The sequence below is a fragment of the Triticum urartu genome, chromosome 7, assembly GCF_003073215.2.
Source record: "Triticum urartu cultivar G1812 chromosome 7, Tu2.1, whole genome shotgun sequence".
Taxonomy (NCBI): Eukaryota; Viridiplantae; Streptophyta; class Magnoliopsida; order Poales; family Poaceae; genus Triticum; species Triticum urartu.
In genome coordinates, this window is record NC_053028.1 from 639,381,443 (window position 1) to 639,387,855 (window position 6,413).

Below are 6,413 nucleotides of genomic sequence, written 5' to 3' on the forward strand. Positions count from 1 at the left end.
CTTAGTTCGTGTGTCTTCAGGTTGGATTCTTTTGATCTACACTCTTCATCTGCGGCGATTGCTGTTCTGATGCATTGGTTCCATGGGGTCTTAGCACGACGACTTCCCAACTGTCTAGTACAACAATGTTTGCGCGGCTCCGGCAAGGGAGGGGCGATGACAGCGGCGCACCTTCGGCTCGCTTCAGTGCTTGTAGTCGTCGCTAGGTGGTCTACGAATCTGGATGTAATTTTTATTATTTCTAGTGTTCGTTGTATTACCATGATTGAAAATAAATAGATCGGAAGTTTATTCCGAAAAAAAAACAGTATAGTTAGGCCGTTGCAATTCCTGGATATTGAACACTACCACTGTGACTTTTGTTGATCGTGCCACTACTAATGCTTACACATTAAACACCCCAAGTGCATTTTTATAGCAATCGTGGCAACAATACATATTTCAACCATTGTGTCATCCACCGCGCCTCGTTAGATCAAGCTCATTTCCCCTACATTTCTTACCGTCAGATTTTCCCTATGATTACTATCCTATGTATCAGCCGTTTTCTTAGTCGGGTTCTTTTTTAGCCTTCTATCTAAGGAAAATTTCATTTCTTCCTTGTACCGAACAACGCGCATCACTCAAAGATACGGTTCGAGAGTGGTCCACCTCCGTCCGGATGCGCGGCCGACGCTGCTTCCCGCTGATTACCCAGATCTCTGCATATTTTCTCCTGGACCGAGGTGGACTCTGCTATGAATCGTGCAGATCTCGCCGCCCTGGCCTTGGCCAAGCAGGACCCGGAGCCGGATTCCGAGTCCTCCACTACGTAGCTCGACTTTGCGCTACAAATAGCGCAGCACCCCGTCCGCTTTGCTCAACCCACGATCACAGACTTGCCTACGTACGTACGTGTGTGCTCTGCTCGGCGGATTCGATAGTCCTCCACGAACGCGCAAGCCGGCGGCTAGGACAGACTCGCACCAGTTCCTCCAAGATGGCAGGCGAGGGGCGGCCAGCCGGCCCGTTAGCGCCAACGGAGTCACAGCCACAGCATTACGACGAGCAGCAGCTAGACGACGGGCAGTTCGACGAGCTGTGCCAGTGATATGCGCCCTCGCATCTTTCTGCCCGCCGCCAGCGGGTGGCCGCCGCGCCGGCTCAGAAGACGGTGCTCGAGATCCGTTTCGAGAAGGGCTACCCGCAGTTCTCTGACGGCAACAGCTACAACGGTGTCGGGGTGGAGGACGCGACGAAGAACAATAGTGGTGCAGAGAGTCCGATGTGTTGAGTATATGTGTTATGTGCATATTGTGTATTGGGTCTGCCTCCTAGTTTCTTGTATAGTTGAGGTTTGTGACCCAGCTTTGTACATCATATATACGTGCCTATGCACGAAGAGCAATACATCGTGCAATTTATATAGGGTCTGTCTAAGTATCAGTCGACTGAGACTAGTCTCAGTCGGCTGTCATCATCACATGTAGATTAAGCCTGTTAACTAGCTCTATTTCTGCTGGGTTGAATTCAGCTTAGCAGTTGGGCTTATTTCTTTTTTCCTGTTTGTTTGTTTGTTACTTTTGGGCTGGGCTACTCACTTTTTCGGTTGTGGTTGGTTTGGACCATCAATTTGTTTGTTTGTGGGCCCACAAACATAGAAAGAGACAAAAGATGCTTCCCGCTATGCTTTATGAGCTCTACTTTTTTACTAGAACCCAGGAAAAAAAACCATGCCCCAACCCTGCACCGGCTGTAAGCATTAGTTGTAATCTCATCAATGATGGCTTTTATTGTAGTTGGGTCCTGCTGCACAAAAAATATAGAAAGTAAAAAAGGTGTTTGAATTTGTTTGAACCGGAACTACAAAAAAAATGGAACCCCAACTGATGAAAAAAAAGAAAAAGTAGTGTCGCAACTTCTTCGTACAGCAAACATTCTGATGCTTCAGTGTCAGCGATCTCAATATCATGGCCTCTCTATTCTAAATCAGTATCTTCAACAAACTGGTCTCTGCCTTCTTCATTTATGTTACTCCCAGGGTTGCTTTCTCTGTCTTCAATATCTGTACATGTGTGCGGCTGTATTCATAAAAATGTATATGATACATTAGTGTTGCAAGAAACTTATATCTCTTGGAACATATTCTAGGCCAAAAAAGATAAACAGCAATACACGACATATATGTTGCAGGTATACTTCCTTGTTTGCTCATGCTTACGGAAAGCCAAGCAGCAGACATTGTAAGCATACAAGGTGATTGCATTTAACGTACCACACTGTTCAAGCAATCTTTTGTTTCAGCTTTAGTCTTCTCCATATGATCCTGTGTGAGAAAAAGAATTGATGATGAGATTCATAACAAACTTCGCAAAAAAGGTGGTTAAATCAAACACAGAAAAAGACCGAGTGCGTACAATTTTAGGCTGTTGACCTAACCCTTGTTTCAAGGATGCCTCGGTTTTAGTTTCGATCTGGCGTTCAATCTGCTTGCGGGCATCCATGAGAGCCTGCTCATAAATGGATTTAACCTATGTCAAATATATACCACAAATGGATTTAACACAGTACAAAAAAAATCAGACCATGCTCCATGCATTTCAGCGGGCCCATTTTCAAAACAGAACTGCTAGTAGTAAAAGATAATGCCAAACAGTACATCTGTAGTTTTAGAAAAAACTGAATTCACATGCACCATTATGCATAAGCGCTACTGAAGTTGAAGCTGTGAGAGTGTAGTGGAGGCACACTTTTTGGCAGGCCACACTCAAACAAGATTCACCAATCCTCCTGCCCAATTTACATCAAATAACAGTGTTTGATCTTACTAATGACCATACTCCATGCATTTCAACAGGCCCAATTTCAACAAAGCAAAAAAAATGTTCTGACAAAAAACGCATACAAACATGATTTCAGTGACTGCGACAGGCTTGAAAAGCTCCTGCCGAGTGAGACGTACTAAGCCCAAGCAAAGCGGCTTTGGCATGATGATAATTTAAAAAATGTTCACAAGAGCCTAAGCCCAAGCAAAAGCGTCGTGATGAACAGACGCTGTCAAGCAAACAAAAAGAAATGTGAGGCTCTAACAAAAGTGTACTCTGCTTTAAAACCAGCTTAAATTTGTTTCACACAAGAGCAAAACGTATCCATCAGTGATGAATAATCCATACACAAAAGTACATACATAAACAAACTCTATTTCACAGCAAGCACCAGTTTCATCACCTCTGTTTCAAGTATTCCTATACAAAAAACATCAACCCTCCTCACTAAACCAACCTGAATCAATCAAACACAGCCTTGTTCTGACTATCACAAAGATAGTCAACAGTTTGCATCAGTTAACTCAAACATTGAAAAAGCAGCAGTGGCATCCTCATGCCACCAGAACCTACATACAACAGGGAAATGGACCGGCCATCATATATGCCTCAAATCTGGCATGAGTTCTCTAGCTACATCATACATGCCCGCACGCGAAAGAGGATGTTGTTTCTCTTCCTGAACGGATGCTTGAAGAAACAAATTTACCTCGAGCTCTAAGCATGGACGCCATGAAAACTTGTCCCCAAAATCCCCCCACAGAAGATATCCCTCCGATCCGAGCCACCTAGCTCCATTCAACATCGGCTATTCGACTCATTCTCTCCCATTGCGTTCAAAAAAGTACATGTTCCGAGCCATCTACACTAATTCACTTCTCTCAGATTCGTGTTTCGCACAAAAAGAAACCGCACCTAAAAATCCCACATCTCCACTTGCAACTACCTCTCAGAATTGGGAGAACTAGCCCCGCTATCTCTTGCCGCCGCCCCTCTGACAAAACAATGGCCCTCAGTTGCAAACTAAGTTGAGAAGGCATGTAAGTTGTGTGCCTAGTGTGGGACATGCAATTGGACCCCTCTCTCTTCCCGCCGGCTCCTTCGACAAAGCAAAGGGTTGTCTCCTCGTCCAACTGTGTGGCTAGTGTGGGACATGCAAATGCCCCCCGCCCCCTCCCACCCCTCATCGGTCCCTTCGAAAAAAGCATCAAAGCACAGTTGCAAGCAAATTAGAAGACATGAAGTTGCGACCATGCTAGAAGACATGAAGTTGCGACCATGCTAGAAGACATGCAGTTGCATGACTACGGTTGAGCATGCAACTAGCCCCTATCTCTCTTGCCGCCTCCCGCTCTGGCAAAACAAAGGCCCCAGCTGCAACCAAGTTGGAAGACATGCAATTGTATGGCTAGTGTGGGGGCATGCAACTGTCCTTCTCCTCGTCCGACAAAACAAAGGTGCTAGTTGCAACTAAGTTAGAGCACATGCAATTGCGAGCATGTTGGAAGACACGCAGTTGCATGACTATAGTTGACCATGCAACTGGCTCCCTTCTCTCGTGCCACTGCCCCCTCCGACAAACAAACGCTCCTACTTGCGACCAAGTTAGAAGATATGCAGTTGCGTGGCTAGTGTGGTACATGCAACTGCCCCTCTCCTCGTCCGACCAAACAAAGGCCCTAGTTGCAAGCAAGATAGAAGACATGCAATTGCGTGGCTAGTGTGGGACATGCAATTGCCCCTCTCCTCGTCTGACAAAACAAAGGCTCTAGTTGCAACCAAGTTAGAAGACATGCAATTGCATGGCTAGTGTGACATGCAACTGGCCCCTCTCCTCCTCTGACAAAACATAGGCCCTATTTGCAACCAAGTTAGAAGACATGCAGTTGCGACCATGTTGGAAGACATGCAGTTGCATGACTATAGTTGAGCATGCAACTAGCCCCTTCTCTCTAGTCGCCGCCCTCTCCAACACAAAAAAGGCCCTAGTTGCAAGCAAGTTAGAAGACATGCAGTTTGCGTGGCTAGTGTGGCACATGCAACTGGCGCCTTTCCTCCTTCAACAACGTAAAAGCTCCTAGTTGCGACCAAGTTAGAAGACATGCAATTGCGGGGCTAGTGTGGGACATGCAACTAGCCCCTCTCCTCAGCCAACAAAACAAAAGCTCCTTGTTGCAACCAAGTTAGAAGACATGTAGTTGTGTGGCTAGTGTGGGACATGCAAATTGGTGCTTTTCCTCCTCCGGCAAAGCAAAGGCTCCTAGTTGCGACCAAGTTAGAAGACATGCAGTTGCGTGGCTAGTGTGGGACATGCAACTGGCCCCTCTCCTCATTCCACAAAACAAAGACCCTAGTTGCAAACAAGTTAGAAGACATGCAATTGTATGGCTAGTATGGGGCATGCAACTGTCCCTCTCCTCGTCCGACAAAACAAAGGCGCTAGCTGCAACTAGGTTAGAGCACATGCAGTTGCGAGTATGTTGGAAGACACGCAGTTGCATGACTATAGTTGAGCATGAAACTGGCTCACTTCTCTCTTGCCGCCGCCCCCTCCGACAAAGAAACGCTCCTAGTTGCGATAAAGTTAAAAGATATGCAGTTGCGTGGCTAGTGTGGGACATGCAATTGCCCCTCTCCTCGCCCGACAAAACAAAGTACCTAGTTGCAACCAAGTTAGAAGACATGTAGTTGCGTGGCTAGTGTGGGACATGCAACTGGCCCCTCTCCTCGTCCGACAAAAGGCTATAGTTGCAACCAAGTTAGAAGACATACAGTTGCGTGGTTAGTGCGGGACATGCAGCTGGCCCCTCTCCTCCTACAAAACATAGGCCCTAGTTGCAAACAGGTTAGAAAACATGCAGTTGAGACCATGTTGGAAGACATGCAGTTGCATGACTATAATTGAGCATGCAACTGTCCCCCTTCTCTCTAGTCGCCACCCCCTCCAACAAAACAAAAGGCCCTAGTTGCAAGCAAGTTATAAGACATGCAGTTGTGTGGCTAGTGTGGCACATGCAACTGGCGCCTTTCCTCCTCCGACAAAGCAAAAGCTCCTAGTTGCGACCAAGTTAGAAGACATGCAGTTGCGGGGCTAGTGTGGGACATGCAACTGGCCCCTCTCCTCGTCCAACAAAACAAAGGCTCCTAGTTGCGACCAAGTTAGTAGACATGCAGTTGCGTGGCTAGTGTGGGACATGCAAATTGGCGCCTTTCCTCCTCCAACAAAGCAAAGACTCCTAGTTGCGACCAAGTTAGAAGACATGCAGTTTGCGTGGCTAGTGTGGAACATGCAACTGGCCCCTCTCCTCGTCCGACAAAACAAAGACCCTAGTTGCAACCAAGTTAGAAGACATGCAGTTGCGACCATGTTGGAAGACATGCGGTTGCATGACTACAGTTGAGCATGCAACTGGCCCCCTTCTGTCTCGCCGCTGCCCCCTCCGACAAAACAACGGCTCATAGTTGCGACCAAGTTAGAAGACAGACATGCAGTCTTTCTTGGGTATTTTTTGTGCGGCACAGAAAAAATAAAACAGAGACAACTATGAGTGTTTTTATCAAAAACGTCAAACTTTTTTTGGTCTTTGAATCATATCAAAAACATAGTAG